This window comes from Martes martes (assembly GCF_963455335.1).
Source record: "Martes martes genome assembly, chromosome: 9".
NCBI classification, from domain to species: domain Eukaryota; kingdom Metazoa; phylum Chordata; class Mammalia; order Carnivora; family Mustelidae; genus Martes; species Martes martes.
In genome coordinates this window covers 12695972-12716244 of record NC_137896.1, presented here as the reverse complement: position 1 = coordinate 12716244, position 20273 = coordinate 12695972, and the positions used below count along the sequence as shown (strand labels likewise).

The following is a 20273-nucleotide window of genomic DNA, read 5'->3' as shown; positions in this document are numbered from 1 at the left end:
GGAAAATGACTACAATTCAATGCTGTTGTTACTATAATGCTACTTAGGACTAGAAAAATGAGTTGTTGATCATGTTGTTGAGTGTCTCATGTAGTTTCTCATAGGTTAAACCAGAGAGGACCTGTCCCAGTTTGGTTTGAACTTATTATGTATTCTGTAGTATAGAATTAGTTTCTCTTTCTTTCTTTTTTTTGCATTATTGAGTGGTTAAAGCTCTGAGAGAGAAAATTCGTATTGGAAATGTATGTTAACCTTTCTCTTTCTCATAGCTAAATAGATTAAAGAAATAGGTGATTGTATGTTAGTTTAGATCCTCAGGGATAGCATTGAGCTTGAGTACTGCAGTAAAATGTAGGCATTTTCTTCCATTTTATTGAGTGCTTTTTGGGGGGTGGGGGAAGGGATTACAAAATGAACATTTCTTAGTTAAAGTGGAGGAGGGGCTCTATTGTAATGAGTCTTACTCCTTCATTTTGTTAGTGTTTGGTAGGTAGATTCATTTAGCCCCTTGCTTTTTCGATTGGGTTTCTGGGAGATTGTTTTGGGTTAAGGGTACAGTTTATCCAGAGTCTAACCTTATTTTCAGCTCCTAACAAATGATGGAATTGACTTGAATTTAATCGCCTTTCCCTTCTGGTGGAGAGTTGTTAAATGAACAGGAAAATGGCCAGAAGATACACAGCAGGAGTTGAAGGGGAAGACCTGTGCTTGTCTAGGAGGCTGATTTATCCATAAACTGCATAATCTTAGACTACGTAGTGCCAGTTCCCAACTTTGTCAGCATTAACTCAGTTTGGTAGGTTCTGCTGGCGTAGGTCAATTTACAGGGGGGCAGTAATAAAGGTTTATTTAGCTGTAGTAAATTTTGTGGCCTAGAGGCAAAGGAAAGACGTCTGATCTGTCTATCCCATTTCAAAGAATATTTTCAATGGACTAGTCTCTTCTGTTAGTCATTTTTCCTGTTTTCCATTAGGAATGTCTGTGTCCTGTTTTTTTCTTTTCTATTAATATTTTTTTATCGATACGTTCTAGGAAAGTGTGTGACTTTTTTTTTTTTTTTTTTGAGTGTAACTTTCCTTGTCTATTGGTCACCTATGAAGGTATTCTTCTGAAATGTTTAATTTGTTTGGTTAGAGGTTATGAGTGAGGTTCTGAAGTTTCACTTTTTGGAAACTAGGCTGATTAGATTGCTAAATTTAATTCTTCATCATCCATGTAAGGATGAAAAGGGAATGAATATTGGCATGGGTACCACATAGTAATGGATAATCTACTGCTCCCTGGGGCTTTGCTTTTGGTAGCTATGGCAGCTGAGTAGGAGTGGTAGATGGATAGATGGGAAAAGACTGCAGAAGTCAGCATAATCCTCAATTAGGATAAGCCTCATGGTTAATTGAATGTTGAGTGTACAGGTTAAATCCCATTATAACAAACTCCAGGGGACTAGCTAAATTATTTGGTTGTACTGGGATTGAGCTTTTTTGAATATTGTTTGAAATAGATTAGTCTTTTTGTTTTTGTTAGAGGTGTTGGAAAAATTTTTATTTATTGTAACAATTTGACTAGTTGTTACTCATGTACCAATGTGTTTGATGTTCACTTTCAATGCTTTTGCCTTTAAAAAAAGGAAAAAACCCATGTTTAACTGGGTATATAATTTATCTCCCCTCCCCACACCCCGTATCTTGGTCTAGAATAGCACCATTGGTTTATCTCAACAACTAAAAAAACTTATAAGTACTACTGCCACCATCAAAGTGTGGTCAAAGGAAGTGGGAAATTCCCCAGGTTTCCAGGTGACTGCTGCTGGTAATTTTTTTCTGCCCTTGGTAACTTTTAAAAATAAGTGAATATACTTCATTTTGGTGTGCACTTTACTTTGTCAGTAATAATTAAGGTAGCCCTTTTCCATTGATCCAGTTGTAGTTCCAAGACAGAGATTTATATGGTGTTAAAAAAAAGGTGATGGTGGTGATGAAAGTGATGAAAAAAATTCATAAATACAGAATTTTTCAGTAACAGGATTAATATACATATGAGAAAAATACTATTATGCTTGGTTGGAAATACGCTTTTTTTTTTTTTTTCTGTCCCGTACTTTCAGATTGATGTTCAGTGAATTTAAGGCATTTACATCTCACTTTCATACCTAAAGCTAGCATTTTTAGTTTGCTTAGAGAGTTGTGATTGGGTGTAGCAAGACATTTTTTAAGTCATTCTTTTAAATAGATGTTCCATGAAGGAGGGCAAATCTGAAAGAGGGAATTTCAAAGCAACCCAAGCAGTGTTTTGAAAGTTCTCGAGTCAAGAATAATGACTGGCTAGTAGGCAGGAAGCCTGCAGTTGCATTGTGGTATTGTTCCTCCATCTTATGCATTTGAGAACTTGAGCACAAAAGAGGAGAATGCGTGGGGAGGGGAAGAAAGAGTTTTAACAAAAAAAAAAGTGAGGGGGGAGACTTTCAGAGTAAATATTCTTTGCTGTTCTATTTAAGTGAAATCTAAAACCAAATTATTTTTACTTTGAGAGGAAGTATTTATTTATCATAATCTCAATGTCCTAAACTGACATTTTTATAAATGAGAGTTAATTGTTACTGATGATCATACGCTTAGTTTTAAAACAACTTAAAAAAAAAAATCTTGGAACAGCTTGTGACTCTTGATCTGTAGGCCATGAGTTCGTGCCCCACATTGGGTGTAGAGATTACTAAAAATCAACTTATATATAAAAAAAAATTACCTTTGAATATTTCCCCATTTTGTTTCCTAATCAGTATCATTTGTTAGTTACTTTAAAATGATACTTACCTGTGAAGAGAATAATTTGTAAGCTAGTACTGTAAGCTTCCTGCAAATCAGTCTCTAGGTCTTTATTTATAAAATAAAGTGGATGGAGTATGTGGTTTTCCAAGGTTCATTATATTGGAAAATTTTTATAAAATTAATGTACTGTATAAATATGTAGAATGTCCTTATATTTAAATTTTGTTGGTCAAACATTAAACGGATTAAACTCTTTATACCAGATAATAGTAACCTTTCAGTGCTGATTCATCAGTTTGAAGTAAAATGACTTTGAGCTCCCAACCTCACCCTAGTATATGCTGTAAGCTGCAAAGCGAGTGCTGTACACATGTGCCTGTGTAAGTGGGAGGGGGGGAGAATTTTCGGTCCCCTCCTTCTGTTGTAAGAAAATGAAGTCATATTTTTCTTTACTCTCAGTAAAGCTGTCATCAGTGAAATGGATTATTGAATTTAAGTCACTCTGTAGAGTAGCTGTATCAGCTTGATTTTGTTTCCAGATTGAAATTTAGCAGCTTTATTTGAAAATGTTCTAAGGATTACCCAGTATTCTCTTCACCGAATTATGTCTTAAGTCTAAATACCTTCTCCATCCACATTCATCTCTTTACCTGTCTGGTAGTGGTTGTGTTAGATTTTCACGCCAGCCACGATGTTTGGCCCCATAGCAGTCAGAGCAAGTATTTGGCTGCATCTAGGAAAATCTAACTTTGCCAGTGAAAAGAATAACTACACACATGTTACATCCATTGGAGGGCGGGTAGTATCTCCTTCATGTAATAAGACAAAACTATTACTGTGTTAAGTATTAACAATAATTTCATCAGGAATCAGTAAAATGAATTCAGGAAGCTACTTCAAAGTGCACAACCACATCTGGAATGGTGGAAGCCTTCGGTGATTGGATCCCAAGTTAGGTGAACCTGGAATTGTGACGTCCAAAAAGCTCCAGTTTTCTTTTTCTCTCCTCAAAGTACAAAATATCTCCCACATGTTGCTTTTATTTATTTATTTTTAAAAGATTTTATTTATTTGACAGAGGGAGAGAGCGAGCGAGCGAGCACAAGTAGGTGGAGCAGCAGGCAGAGGGAGAGGGAGAAGCAGGCTCTCTGCTGAGCAGGGAGCCTGATGTGGGGCTTGATCCCCGGACCCTGGGATCCTGATCTCAGCCGAAGGCAGCCGCATAACTGACTGAGCCACTCAGGGGCCCTCACATGTTACTTTTTAACCTGACTTTTCCTACCTCTGTTCTTCTGGTCTTAAGCTTTAAATCTTTAATTTGCTACTGTGTGGTGGTTGCCCACTCCCTTGTACACACACATACTTACCCAGTGTTTGTTAAGTTTGTAGTGTTTAAGGCACTGTGAGAGTTAAAAAGTTTTTTTTTTTTTTTTAAAGATTTTATTTATTTATTGGACAGAGGTCACAAGTAGGCAGAGAGGCAGGCAGAGACAGAGGAGGAAGCAGGCTCCCTGCTGAGCAGAGAGCCCGATGCGGGGCTTGATCCCAGGACCCTGGGATCATGACCTGAGCCGAAGGCAGAGGCTTCAACCCACTGAGCCACCCAGGCGCCCTGAGTTAAAAAGGTTTTGACCGCCAAGTGCACACAGTCAGTTACTCATCACTTCACTACAAGGCAATCTATTTGGCTTATGAAGATCAAGGAGTAGTTTAGAGGAGGAAGGGGACTACTTCTGACCAGATGATCAGGATGCAGGACTTTGAAGAATGAGTAAGATTTTAATATGGCGAGAGCAGTTTCTGTTGGTGAGAAATCATTGGTAAGAGCTCGGAGGTAAGGCATTTTAAGACTGGATGTGTAAATATTCAATAAATGTTAAGTGAGTGGATTTGGATAAGCTGGTTTTGTTTTTGCAGAGTCCTATTGATACATCTCTCTTAAATATATTTTCATTACAACTTCTATTTTTTTTTTTTTAAGATTTTATTTATTTACCTGAAAGAGAGAGCGCTAGTGGAGGGAGAGTCAGAGGGAGAAGGAGACTCCCCGCTGAGCTGGGAGTGTGATGCGGAACATGATCCTAGGGGTCCGACTCCGACTCCGGGATCATGACCCGAGCTGAAGGCAGTTGCTTAACCAACTGAACCACCCAGGTGCCCCTCATTGCAGTTTCTAAAACTGTCATTCAGGCCCTTTATTTCTAGATTATATATCAGCTTTTAAAGTAGTCTCTGTTCTTTCCCTAAGTCCTCTCTGTACTTATTAAACAGCATTTTGATTAGAGTTTTTGCCCAAAAATCTGCACAGTATAATCCAAAATCCTTAACCCAATATTCAGTTCTTATCATAGTCTTTTTAAAATCAATCTTTTGGGGCACCTTGGTGGCTCAGTGGGTTAAGCCTCTGCCTTTGGCTCAGGTCATGGTCTCAGGGTCCTGGTGGGATGGAGCCCGCATTGGGCTTTCTGCTCTCCCTCTGCCTGCCTCTCTGCCTACTTGTGATCTCTCTCCCTCTGTCAAATAAATAAGTAAAATCTTAAAGAAACAAAATCAATCTTTCCCATTTTTTTGCCCCTTATTTCAGTCACACCGCTTCTTTCTGGCTCTTCTTCCTTGCTATCTAGGCCTAGTCTTTAAGGTCCAGTTCAGATCCTACCTCAGGTAAATTTCCCAGACTACCACAGCTGAAAATACAGTTCTTAATTTCTGATTTGAATCTTTATTGTCTCCTCACATGCATAGGAGTCAGTATTTATTGATTGGTAGGACAGATTCAGTCCAATTGTCTATTTTTTTGAGGTGGGGACTATTTCTTTTATTAAGCTTTTGAAATCCTCTATTTTTTCAATCATATTCATTTTAAGTCCCCCCCCCCCCCCAAGTATTTGGATATGAAAGTTTCTAGAGTTGTAACTCTCAAGTCCACTTTCTATCTGGATAGTGAGATAAAATTAGAGTCCTAAGGATTTGCTTGGGACTTATGTCTCCCACGTAGAGTTGTCCCAGATTAAATCATCACTGGATCTTAGAATACATTCATGTTTCCCAAATGCCCTAGGACTGGATAGTCTTTCTGTAAGTTGTCCAGATGTTTTTATTCAGTACCACTGTTCTCCAAAGAATTGTGCTAAGCACTGTAGGCATTAAAATCCCTTTGTGGAAAAAAAAAAAAATCCCTTTGTGATCTAGGAGCTTATAATCTAGTTGAGAAATAAGTGTAAATGAAAAAATATATAGTTACAGCAACATAAGTAAGTGGTTTGAAGTTCAGAGGAGGAAAAGGTCATTTTCAACTGGAATTGTTAGGGAAAATTTCATGCAGGAGATGGGTTAGATCTAAAGGGAATTAATTGCTGCTTCTGATCTCTCTTTCCCACATCTTTTATTCTGTAGTGCTGTTACAGTAAAAGAAAAAAATATTTTTTTTAATTGAAAAGGAGGCATAAACATGGTAGAGCTGAAGCAGTACAAAAAAGTATACCTTGAGAAAGTAAGGATTTTTTTTTTTTAAAGTAAGGATTTTGGTCTTTATAGCTACCCCCCTTCCCAAAGGCTCCTGAAGTTAGAGGATATTCTGTGCATGTAGTTGTGGACGTCTCTCTCTTCAGTATTTTTCAGTATTTTTTTTTCTAATCTTTCCCTGTCTATATTTGTTTTTTCCCCCCCTTCTTTATTTCTAATTAAAATGAGATTCCCACTATCTTCATTTAACAAAAGAACTTGGAGAGCCTTCTATATCTCACATTTTTAAAAGGCTGTATAATAATTCCATTGTCCAAATGGATTTTGTAAAACTTACTTTAACCAGTTTTGCTTGCTATTTCCAATCTTTTACTATTTTGATTGATACTGCAGTGAACTATATGTAGATCTGTGTGTAGGCTTGAGTATATCTCAGTATAGACATCTTGGACATGAAATTTCTGAATCAAAGGAAGCATTTAAAACTTTAAATGGGTTCTTTCCTAATTACTTCCAAAGAGGTTATACTAGACTTTGGCTTTTTTTTTTTTTTTTTTAAGATTTTATTTATATATTTGACACAGAGAGAGGACACAAGCAAGGGCAGTGGGTGAGGGAGAGGGGGAAGCAGGCCTCCTGCTGAGCAGAGCCCAATGTGGGTCTCCATCCCAGGACCCTGGGAACGTGACCTGAGCCGAAGGACTGAGCCACCCAGGCACCCCTAAACTGGCTTTCATCTGTTGTTATCAGAGAGTCTCATTTCTCCTTTGTTACTTCTTTTATTTATTTACTTATTTTTTAAGTAGTCTCTTTGCCAAGTGTGGGACTCGAACTCATGACTCCCAAGATCAAGTGTCACATGCTTCACCAACTGAGCCAGCCAGGCTCCTTTTTATCCTTTTTATCGTTTAAAAACTTATCCCTTCCTCTTACTTGACTGCTTGAAGGCATAAAATCTGTTGTTCATTGTCTAAGAGTATGAAATTAAACTTCCCCTGGAGTTCCCAAAGCCTTTAATAATCTGACTCTAATCTACATTTCCAGCATTATCTCCTTAATTCTATGTATTTTATACTCTAGTTGCTGTTAAGTTTCCCTTGTTCTGTCTTCCCTGCTCTTAGCCTAGTAAAATTCTCTTTGCTGTGTTCTGATTTATATTCTTAGATATAAAAGATAAAAGCTACCATTTATCCAAGCCTATATGCTTGGACAGTGTTTGGTGTTTAATGTACATCATCTCATTTAACAGTCTTTTGTACTGTAGAGCCCTTTTTTTTTCTTGAAATGAAGTCTTCTACAAAACCCTATTCAAAATAGAAAATGTGATTTTATTAAAATTTATATTCTAAGTTGAAATTTAAACTGTTTGCTGGTTATAAAGGCAGTGAAAATGAGATTTCTCTGATGAATATAAAAATTTGAAATTGGGTTATGAAGAACTGTTATGGATCTAAATCCATCTCTGCTTCTAGTTTATTTCTGTATTATGAAAATCCCAACCCATACAGAGTTATGGTTGCAAATGGTCTGAATTTAAAAATATTTTTTGATATATATAACAGTAGCACATGGGACAAATTCAAGGTACCATGAGTACAGTGGTACCATGAGAATACACTGGAAAGCAAGGGGTCCTTCCTCAGCTGTCTCCTGGCCACCTCCCTATCCCATCTCAGAATTATTAACTGTAGAGTCATTGTTAATTCAAGACGTTTAAATGCACATGCTTAAAAGCTTTCAACTTTTGTGAATTTCTCCTACATTTTTGGGTAAATTTTATATTAAAGTGTAGCATACGTAAGTATAGGCAGATACATTTTCATAAAATAAACTCACTTATGTAATTGGCACTCAGGAGCCCTGTTCTGGATTGTGTATGTTTTTTAAATGCTCTTGGGGAAGGCTTCATATCTATGTTTATAACTACTAAATTCTTTCTAATAATTATACAGTATTCCACTGTGTGGATATATCATAATATATCCAGTTTAATATTACTACAAAGCTGTAAGTGAATATCCTCATACATATTTCTTTGTTCCCATTTGTTAAGCATATAAAAATTTCTGGAAGTAAAATGCTAGAGTATTAAAGAGTATGAATTTAAGTTTTATAGATAATTGCAACTAGCTCCCCATTATAGTGGTTGTATCAATTTATGAATTCACCAGCAGTATGTTTCTTCTAGTGCTTTTGTGATTTCTTTTTCTTTTGTAACACACAAAAAAATCAATTGTAAAATTCTGAAAAATGTAAAATAAGGAGTGCCTGGCTGGCTCAGTTGGAAGAGCATGTGACTCTTGATCTTGGGGTTGTGAGTTCAAGCCCCATGTTGGGTGTAGAGATTACTTACAAATAAAATATTTAAAAAAAGAAAAGAAAGTCAGTATGTTAAACTGGTAGCATAGATTAATGTAGTATAAACTACAGTATGTTGTGATTATATATATTCTGTTTAATGTTTTTAAAGGTGTTTAAAATGTACCTATATAACATTTGGATGTGGTTTTTTTTTTTTTAATATGTAGAAATCTGCTTTTTTGAGTTATACTTATACTAAAATTGAACCATTTTGAGTATGCCATTTGTTTTGACAAATGTAAACTGTTGTGTTACTACCGCCACAATCAAGATACAGAACATTTACATCACCCAGAAAGTTCAGTCTTGCACATTTGTATTCAGTCCTCTTCTGGGTTTTGTAGTATTTGTAATGTTCTGCTTTCTATCACTATAGTTGGTTTTTTCTTCTTTTAAATTTTATTGAGGTATAATTGACATTCAGTTAATTACATATATTTAAAGTGTATAATTTGAGTTTTGACATAGAGGTCTACCTGTGGATCTGTCACCACAATTACAGTAATGGAAATAGCTATTAACTCTAATAGAAGCATTGTCGTAACTCTTTTATTTTTTATTTTTTTTTAAGATTTTATTTATTTATTTGACAGAGAGATCATAAGTAGGCAGAGAGGCAGGCAGAGAGGGAGGGGGACACAGGTTCCCTGCTGAGCAGAGAGCCTGATGTGGAGCTCAATCCCCAGACCCTGAGACCATGACCTGAGCCAAAGGCAGAGGCTTAACCCACTGAGCCACCCAGGCACCCTCCTAGCTCTTTATAACCTACTCCTCCCCTATCTTCCATAATTACTGATATGCCTTATGTCACTGAAGATTAGTTGAACTTTTTGAGCATTTTATGTAAATGGAATTGTTTGCTATGTACTCCCTTCCCCCCAATTGGCTGCCAAATGATCCTTTATTTCCTTTGTAGTTCTTAACTAGCTGGGCATTCAGCTGAACCACTGTTGATTTATCTATGATGTCACGAGGGTGGCAGCTACCAGCATTGCAGCCCAAAGACTGGGCAGTCCCTAGGATCTCTTCAATGGTTCTAGAGAGTTCCCTGGGTAAAGATCTGTGCCTCATCCGTAGGGCATTGTTGACCATCTCATCAAAAGTAGTATTTCCGCTGTGCTTAACCAAGAAAACACCACTCACTGTTTTTCTGCACTTTTCTCTCTCTTGGAGGTTCCTTGAGGGTTTTGATAATCAGGGCAGAGGCAGAAGGTACCATTTCAATCTGGGCCTTTCTGTTCTGAGTGGTCAGTTTCACTGTAATCCTCTCCCCTTCCAGTCACCAGTTGCCTTGATGATGTCATCACCAACTTTTTTTGGTGACAGATCTAGGGGGCTGATCTTGGGGGCCAGCTCAGAAATGGCACTGACTTCCCCACTGGTGCACTTCAGGTATATGATTTTGATCTGGTTGGGTTTGAACTTAGGCAGGCAGCATGGTGGAGGCATCTGGTGTTGGATGAACCTGGATTTGAGATGACTGAAGACAGTTGTACCTTTGCTTCCTCTAAGCTGAAAACCAAAAGTACTATGTACTTTCTTTGAGGGGAGCTGCTTTCTTTTACTTACTGTATAGTCATTTTGGGATTCATCTCATCCATGTTCTTGCATATGTCAATAGATTTTTTTAAAAAAGATTTTATTTTTAAGTAATCTCTTAAAGGCTCAAACTTGACAACCCTGAGATCAGGAGTTGTATGCTCTACCAACTGAGCCAGCCAAGTGTCCTGCATATATCAGTAGTTTTATTTTTATTTTTTCAAAGATTTAATTTATTTATTTGACACAGAGAGATTGCAAGTAGGCAGAGAGGCAGGCAGAGGGGGAGGGAGAAGCAGGACCCCTGCTGAGCAGAGAGCCCCATGTGGGGCTCCATCCCAGGACTCTGAGATCATGACCTGAGCTGAAAGCAGATGCTTAATGGACTAAGCCACCCAGATGCCCCACTTCTTTGACATTTATATACAAGGATTTGTGGGGACATAATGCTTTTATTTCTGTTGAATAATGGAATGTCTGGGTTGTATGGTAAGGGTATGTTCAACACTTAAAACTTTTAAGAAACTAGGATGCCTGGGTGCCATAGTTGGTTAAGCATCTGACTCTTGGTTTCAGCTCAGGTTGGTGACCTCGGGGTTGTGAGATCAAGCCCCAAGTTGGGCTCTGTGCTCAGTGCAGAGTCTGCTTGACACTTTTTCTCCCACTCCCTCTGGCTCCCTCCCCACCCCACATTTGAGTTCTTTCTTTACACCCCCCCAAAATAAATAAAATGTTAATTTTTTTTTTAAAAGAAACTGCTACCTGTGTCTCAAAGTGGTGGTACCATCTTAAATTCCTCCCAGCAGTGTATGATAGTTCTGGTTATTCCACATGCTTACCAATACATGGCATGGACAGTCTTTTTTATTTCTTTAAAGTTTTTTATTTTATTTTATTTTTGGGAGTAACACCCAGCATGGGTCTCTGACTCACAACCCCAAATCAAGAGTCCAGGTTCCACCGACTGAGCCAGCCAGGCACCTCAGTATGGTCAGTCTTTTCAGTGTTAGCCATTCTAGTGGGTATATAGTGGTATTTCATTGTGGCTTTATTTTTTTTTTATTATTTTTTAAAAAGATTTTATTTGAGGGAGAGAGAATAAGCAGGAGGAGCTGCGGGGAGAAAGAAGCTCCTCACTGAGCAGGGAGCCTGATGCAGTGTTTGATCCCAGGTCCCTGGGATCATGACCTGAGCCTAAGGTAGACGGTTAACCTACTGGGCATCCCCTCCCACTGTGGCTTTAATTCGAGTTTCCTTAAATGTTGAACATATTTTCATTTTCATGTACTTATTTAGGTGAAATGTCTGTTCATGTTTTTTGCCCATTTTTAAGTTGGGTTGTTTATCTAATTGAGATGTAAGTGTTCTTTAGATACAAACCTTTTTTGGATATATGTTTTAGAAATATTTAATTTGAGGGGCACCTGGATGGCTCAGTTGGTTAAGCAATCCAGCTCTTGATTTTGGCTCAGGTCATGATCTCAGGGTTGTGAGACAGAGTCATGCACTGGGCTCTGTGCTGGGTGTGGAACCTTCTGAAGATTCTCTTTCTTTTGGGGCGTCTGGGTGGCTCAGTTGGTTAAAGCCTCTGTCTTTGGCTCAGGTCATGGTCCCAGGGTCCTGGGATCGAGCCCCGCATCGGGCTCTCTGCTCAGTGGGGAGCCTGCTCCCCCCACCCCCCACCCCTGCCTGCCTCTCTGCCTACTTGTGATCTGTCAAATAAATAAAATCTTAAAAAAAAAAATTCTCTTTCTTTGCTCCTCTACCCCCTCCCCTGCCTGCATGCTTGTTCTCTCTTAAAAAATTTTTTTATTTTTTGCAACTGTGGTCAGCTGTTTCATTTTCATAACTTTTAATTTCTATTTTTTAAGATTTTTTATTTATTTATTTGACAGACAGAGATCACAAGTAGCCAGAGAGGCAGGCAGAGAGAGGGGGATGGGAAGCAGGATCCCTGTGGAGCAGAGAGCCAGACGCCAGACGTGGGGTGGGCTCGATTCCAGGACCCCGGGATTATGACCTGGGCCGAAAGCAGAGGCATTAACCCACTGAGCCACCCAGGTGCCCCACATTTTCATAACTTTTTAGAAGAGCAAAAGTTTTTAATGTTACTGGAATTGTTTATTAATTTTTAAAAATAGTTCATGCCTTTTTTCTTGCATGTAAGAAATCTTAGCCCAACCCAAGGTTGTTAAGATTTTCTCTTATGTTTTCTTCTAGAAGTTTTATAGTGTTAGCTCTTAATTTTGAGTCTATGATCATTTGAGTTAATTTTTGTATATGGTGTAAGATAAGAGTTGAGGTTCATAGTCTGGTATATGGCTGTTGAATTTTTCCACCACCATTTGTTGAAAAGATTATATATTTGCCATTTCTTTGATGTGGTACCTTTGTTGAAAATCAATCAAATAGGGGTGCCTGGGTGGCTCAGGTCATGATCTCAGGGTCCTGGGATCAAACCCACATCTGGCTCTCTGCTCAGAAGGGAGCCTGCTACCCCTCTTTCTCTGCCTGCCTCTCTGCCTACTTGTGATCTCTGTCTGTCAAATAAATAAATAAAATCTTAAAAAAAAAAATCAGCAAAATATATGTAGGTCAGTTCTGTCTTAACCCCAGTCTTGAAATCAGATAGGGTAAATCATCCAACTTTGTCTTCCCCCCTACTGTTTGTTTTGGCTCTTCTAGGCCCTTTGCATATCCATACAGTTGTTAGAAAAATCTTGTTGATCTCTGCAGAATCTCTGGTGTGGTTTTGATTGTGATTGCATTGGGTCAGTTGATAATTTGGGAAGAATTGATTTCTTAAAAATGTTGTGTCTTCTGTGAACATGTTCTAGATCTCTCTACTTAGGTCTTCTCTAATTTCTCTTAGTGTATTGTAGTTATCAGCATATAGATCTTTTTGTCAAATTTATCACTAAATTCCATATTTTAAAATGTGATTGTACGTAGTATTTAAGAAATTTCAACTTTCTAATAATTTTGTTAATATATAGAAATATGACTAATTTTTATATTCTGTATATTTTGTAACCTTGCTGAGTTCATTTTTTAGTAGCTTTTATGTAGTTTGCTTAGGATTATATGCAGAAGTGATCCTGTTGCTTGTGAATAGTTTTATTTCTACCTTTTGAATCAGTATGTTTTTGTTTCTTTCCTTTTTTCCCCCCCTTTTCCTTTATTGTAATGACTAATGCTTCCAGGAGAGTCATGGGATTTTGATTGTGATTAGTTTGATCAATTTGGGGGGATATCTTTCATCTTTGTCTTATTCTCAGTCTTAAGGAGTATTTAGTCTTTCACCACTAAGTAAGATGATACTTAAAGGTCTGCTGATTTCCCTTGTATCAGTATAGATCTTCCTTCTATTCCCCCTCCTTTTGTTACAAGTTTTTTTTTTTTTTTTTTTAAAAAGATTTTATTTATTTATTTGACAGAGAGAGAGATCACAAGTAGGCAGAGAGGCAGGCAGAGAGATAGGGGGAAGCAGGTTCCCTGCTGAGCAGAGAGCCAGATGCGGGCCTTGATCCCAGGACCCCTAGATCATGACCCTAGCCGAAGGCAGAGGCTTAACCCACTGAGCCACCCAGGCGCCCTGAGGTTTTTTTTAAATTTTTTTCAAAGATTTTTATTTATTTGACAGAGAGACACACACAGTGAGAGAGGGAGCACTATTAGGGGGAGTAGGAGAGGGAGAAATAGGCTTCCCTCCGAGCAGGGAGCCCAACACGGGGCTTGATCCCAGGACCCTGGGATTGTGACCTGAGCCAGAGGCAGATGCTTAAGGACTAGGCCACCCAGGCGCCCCTTGTTAACGAGTTTTAAGAGTTTCTTTTTAAAAATGTATATTCTGGAAATACCTCTTTATCAGATATGTTTTGCAGATATTTTCTCAGTCTTTGGTGGTACAGATCTTTATTGGTGATCAGTGTCTGTGTACTAATGCTCAAGTTTTTGGTGATATGTATATTTTGGGGAATAACAAGTGTTTTAAAGCTTGGTTAGCAGTAATGTAGACATGTATTATAATCCCATTTTTTTATTCGTGTAAATCGAAGGAAAAAGTAAAATTATTAACTTAGAACATATCAGTTCTTAAACACAGTAAAATTTCTACTGTATTTAACTATTAAAAGTCATTTTTCATCTTAAATAGCCTGGAGCTTGATGTGTCTTTTTACCTCTTTAATAAAAATGCAACAATACGTTCTTGTCTACTTCCTTATTTATTATTAGAGATTAAGATTAAAAACATCAAATATATCAGTCTGGTATAATACTAATGAAAAAGTGTTGGAGACCTTTGTAAGCTCTGAATCTTAGTCATGCCGGTTTGTCTTTCTTCCTTTAACCCTTACTGATCTCTGTGTCTTGACCTCTGTTAGTGTAGAGTACAGTCCTTCCTCACCAAGCTATAGTATACTGTCTTCTCTTTTCATGGTTTCTGTGCTTAACTATTCTACTGATTGTACTAGTTTTTGAATGCCTCCCCTACAAGCTAATGAGAAAGTACCAGCTTCACAATATGCTATTTATCACATTTAGTATTTATATTGAATTACTGGAACTTTAAATCACCTAAGTATTTCCCTGGATCCTTTCCGCCGCTCCTCCTTAAAAAGAGTGACACCTTAGTTTGCTTACCAGTCCTCTCACCCTAATTTGAAGATCTATATTTTAATCCTGTCCTGTCAGAATTATTCTTTAATGTTGGAATTTTGGGAAATTTTGCAATTTATATTTAAGAAGTCTAGTTTAAAAAAAAAACCAACAGTGGAAATTTCCAGCTTAAAAAAATAAAACAGCTACTGGTTTAATAACTGCTTTGCAGGAAGAAAGAAATATGAAAAAGAACCGCAGACATTCTGGATGTCAGCCTGTGAAATTTTCCACGATTCCTCATAATAACGTGCAGGCATGCTTATACTACTGGATTCAGTGCAGTTGCAGTTGTGTTCTGAGTGGAATTTGAAGCTATTCTATCAATGATAAAATGGCACCTAGCCAGCTTTTAATGATGAGTGCATAAATTCACACATCTAAGGTACTGTGTGTTTGTTTCATCTGTGGCCATAACACTGAACTTGCAAAGTTACTTAAAAATCTTTTGAGTCAAATGAATTTTGTTTTTTGTTTTTTTATTTAGTAGATTCATTATGCCTCTGAGAATGTAGACACATAAAGTCATTATTTTAGTTATAGTGCTGTGTAGATACTTATTTTATAGGGTTTTACACTGTATTGAAGAATACTCAAAAAATTAAAACAATTTTAAAAGATTTGCATAAGCTCAGTATTAATTTGATGTGGAGTCAAAAAACATTTTAACTTCTGTTTCTTCTTGTTAATGTTTCAGAGGGTCAGTAGACTTTATATTAAAGTTGATACTTACGTTGTGGTTTGGCTACTTCAAATTTGAAGGCAAATCCTATTATACTGTTTTCCTAGTGAAGGAAGTCTAGGTTGCCCAGTTCTATAAACTGGCAGAGTGGAATAATGAGCAGATTACAAAAAAAAATTGGGATTGCCCACTTGTACTTTGCTTCATCTCTTTCATGGCAAATGCCTACCGGTGGTTAAAGAATCATTAAAAAATTCTGATTTTATGAATTTAACCTTTTAAATCCTTTTTTTGGGGGGGGGTAAGGGGTGGTAGAGGGAGGGAGAGAATCTTCCTATTTATTTATTAAAGATTTTATTTGTTTATTTGACAGAGAGAAATCACAAGTAAGTAGAGAGGCAGGCAGAGAGAGAGGGGAAGCAGGCTCCCTGCTGAGCAGAGAGCCTTATGCGGGATTTGATCCCAGGACCCTGAGATCATGACCTGAGCTGAAGGCAGAGGCCCATTCCACTGAGCCACTCAGGCATGCCTTCTTCTATTTTTAATTAAGATTTATTTATTTTAGAGAGAGAGTGCTTATGTAGGGGTAGGAGCAGAGGGAGAGGAAGAGAGAGAATCTCCCGCTGACTCCCTGCTGAGCGTGGAGCCTGACCTGGGGCTCAATCCCATCCATGATCCTGAATCAGGACCCCACCCAGAATGAAGAGTCAGATGCTTAACTGACTGATTTTGTTTTTAAAAGTAATCTCTGGGGCGGGGAAAAAAAATTAATTTCTGTACCCAGTGTGGGGCTTTAACTCACAACTGCAAGATCAATAGTCAGATGCTCTACATACTGAGCCAGCTAGGTACCCATAACTTTTTAAATTCTTATGCATTTCTGCAGTGAGCAATTTGAATGTTCAAAATGATACAGCAGATAAACATACATATCTTTGTGTGTTTTGGTACTTGTAAGTCATTTATATTTTGGAACTAAAGGCATATAATGTATATCTTTTTCAGGACTGGTAGGTCTTAGAATTGAACAACAGTGTTGTGATATAACCATAGCCTCCACTTTTCTGTGGTCTCTTGCTCCCCCCTTGTACAGTCTCATCCTTCCTCTTGACTTCTGTATCTGTAACTCTTCTGTCCTCTTCATGCCCTTCTTCTTCTCAGCCCCTTTTATCTCCCAGCTATTCTATCCCTTTCCTCTTGACCTAAATTTTCTTCTGCCCCATAGCCTTTGTCTTTGTCAACTTTCCATCCTTCAAGTCTCTCATTTTTTCTAGTTGCTTAATGTTAACCAAGTCTCTCTACCTGTGGAAGGCTTCTTTGCTCCAGGTGTTCTGTTCCTATCAGATTGATTTTTTTTTTTTTTTTTTTTGTCTTCAGTCCCTGATACATCCTCAAGTTATCCTGAATCTTTTAATTCTCATTTCTGTTTCCGTGTTTTCATTTATTCTACAGAGATTTATTGAGTGCTAGCCCTGTGTCTGGCTGTTCTCTAGATGTTAGGGATACACCAGGGACCAGAATGACTATGGAAAAAAGAAAACCTCATTAGGAGACTGGAAAGTGGTGTGTATGTGTGTTTGTGGGATTTACACTTTAGATGGGTAGTCATGGTAACCTTTTCGGAGAAAGTAGGGTTTGAACAGAGTGTCCAGGAAGTAAGCTTTGTGAATAATGGGGAGTGAGGACAGCCAGTGCAGAGGCCCTTTGGTAGGAGCATTGTTAATGTATTTGAAGAATAGTAAGGTGGTCGGTGTGCTAGAGCACAGTGAATAAAGGAGTAAGTAGTAAGAGAAGAAATCTGAGAGGTAGCGGTGGTGGCTCTACTGTTTCCATCTTTTACTTTGAGCATGGTGGAGAGCCACTGTGGGTTTTTTATTTTTGGTTATTCCAGAAAGATCTTCTGACCATTTTTTCCCCTTCTAATTAAAGCATTTCATTTTTTGTTACAAAAGTAATTCATGTTCATGTGGAAAATACAGAAAAGTACAAAGGAGAAAATAAACCAAAGAGCAAATAAAGATAACCAGTAAATGTCATTCTCCATTATTGAAGATTTTGTGTGTCTGTCTTTCCACTCATTTTTCTTTGTGCTTGTATACACACACACATACCCCTTCTTCATGTAGTATTTTAGCAGAGAACAAATAAATTGAATTAGGCTTTAAAGAGATCCCTTCAGCTGCTTTATGAAAAGTATCCTTAAGAGGACAAGAAGCTGGGAGATTTATTAGAATGCTATTACTGTAATCCACGTATGAGATAATGTTGGCTTAGACCTAGGTGGTGGCAGTGGAGGTGATAAGAAGTGGGTCAGATTTTGTATGTATTTTGAAGGTACAGTCAACAGAATTTTGTGATGGATTTAGTGTGGGGGATGGCTGGTAGGGTGGGGTGTGGCAATAGAGAAGGGGAAGAATCAAGGATGACTCAAGTTTTTGGCTTGAAGAACTAGAAAGCTTTGGTTTCATTTTTCTTGTCCAACTATCCAGGGTTCAATTCAGGCTCTATCTTTAATTATGTGTTTTTCCTGTTCATCTGAACTTGTAGTTATTTCTTTCACCAAGCTTCTAGTCTGTTCTGCCTACCTTGGCACTTGATACCCATCACAGGATGGCATATATAACAAATTGCTTTACTGATGTTAATCTCCCTGACCAGGTAGTGAGCATCATTTTATTTATTTATTTAAAAATTTTTTTAATTTTAAAATTTTTATTTTATTTATTTATTTTTAAAAAGATTTTATTTATTTATTTGACACAGAGAGAGAGAGATCACAAGTAGTCAGAGAAAGAGGAGGAAGCAGGCTTCCTGCTGAGCAGAGAGCCCGATGCGGGGCTCAATCGCAGGACCTTGAGGTCATGATCTGAGCTGAAGGCAGAGGCCCAATCTACTGAGCCACCCAGGCACCCCTAAAATTTTTTTTAAAAAAGTTTTATTTATTTAAGTAATCTCTACACCCCTTGTGGGGCTTCAAACTCACTACCCCAAGATGAAGAGTCATATTAGTGGGCATCCTTTTAGAGGATCATGCTGAATTTATGAATCTGCTCAGGGACTAATAACATTGTGGCCATTCAGTAAATGTTGATTAATTGTACACTTCTCAGGCTTGAGAACGAGGTATGAGAAAACCTTAAAGTAAATGTCTACTTTAGCTTACTTTGCCATATGGTCATCTTTTGAGAATGAATTGTTTTAGATAGTTATTTTCCTCAGTTATTTATTTATTTTTTAAAAAGATTTTATTTATTCATTTGACACAAAGAGATCACAAGTAGGCAGAGAAGCAGGCAGAGAGAGAAGGGGAAGCAGGCTCCCCACTGAGCAGAGAGCCTGATGCGGGGCTTGATCCCAGGATCCTGAGATCATGACCTGAGCTGAAGGCAGAGGCTCAACCCACTGAGCTACCCAGGTGCCCCTCTCAGTTATTTTGAACCTAAAAATATTAAATACTTTTTTATTTGCATAAAGTGTTATCTATTTTCTTGAATTTTGTCACATCATGAAGACTTTTTTTTTTTTTTTTTTTTTTAAAGATTTATTCATTTAGGGACACCTGGGTGGCTCAGTGGGTTAAGCTACTGCCTTCGGCTCAGGTCATGGTCTCAGGGTCCTGGGATCGAGCCCCATTTTGGGCTCTCTGCTCAGCCAAGAGCCTGCTTCCCCTGTCTCTGCCTGCCTCTCTGCCTACTTGTGATCTATCTCTATCAAGTAAATAAAATCTTAAGAAAAAAAAAAAAGATTTATTCATTTACTTTGGTGGGGGAGGGACAGTGGGAAGAGCACCTCGAACAGATCCTCTTACCTCAAGCAGTAGGGTCCGGGCAGGCCCAACCTCTCCATCCATGAGATTACACTATCTGAGCCTGAAACCAAGAATTGGATGCTCAAGTGACTGAGCCACCTAGGCGCCCTGGCTTTTTTTTTAAGTGGGCTCCCTGCTGAACACGGGGCTTGTACTCATGACCTGAAGATGAAGTTTCATGTTCTGTTGCCTGAGCCAGCTAGGTGCCCCAACACTTTTTAAAAAATATTAATTTCTTACCTGTGTAAAGCATCCTCAGGGATAAAAAGATGAGTGAGAAAAGGTCCCTGCTCAGAAAGGAGTTTAGGCTGTGGTGCGGACAACATAACATACACACAAATATGTGTCCTTAATGAATATACCATCGTATTACGATTTAATGCAAAGCAAATTGTTATAATACCTTTGGCATTCTGAAGGTCGTAGGGATTCTTTGCCTCTTTATTAAATGATGTTAGACTTCTATACTTTGAGTTCTTATTTTTTAAAGTAGTTTTTCAGACTTAGTCCTAACTGTTGGTACTTGCTGATGTCAGTTGTGCTTTTTCACCCCCTTTCCCTTTGCTTTTATTTGCATGAGATTTCCTTGGAGCCTTGTATCAGTATTCTTTTTTCTAAGAGTCTGATATTCAAATCTTCAGCTACAATTAGCTGCAAATCTTTACAAGCTTTAGAAAAATGATTCGTTGACACATTTATAAGATGATTTTTAAAGACCTAATTTGCTGTCTCCTGTTTCATGTTTCACAAATAACCCAAATTATTATTCCTCTTTCAAATGAATTTAATGTATGTTTTAATTTTAGAAACTGGAGGTGATGTTATATCTCCCTTTCGTGTTCTTTTTTCCCCTTTTTTCTTCTTTCCTTTTCCTCCTACCCTTCCCCTTCTTTCCTCCCTTCTTTCCTGCCTCCTTCCCTCCCTTCCTATTTAGTATCTCTTCTGGTTCTACTTATTCCCAAACCTTTGCTTAGAGCAGAAATGCTTGAATGCCTTG

General features: G+C 37.9%; 1 protein-coding gene and 1 pseudogene across 2 annotated transcripts in view; one reads left to right on the top strand and one right to left on the bottom strand.

Moving 5' to 3' along the window:
• The window catches only part of NCOA3 (nuclear receptor coactivator 3), a 139731-nt gene that overhangs the window by 3984 nt on the left and 115474 nt on the right, over nt 1-20273 (top strand). The window lies entirely within an intron of this gene.
• Nucleotides 9508-10037, bottom strand: LOC308349880 (large ribosomal subunit protein uL11-like; annotated as a pseudogene). The gene has a single exon. The product of its transcript is annotated as a large ribosomal subunit protein uL11-like (transcript).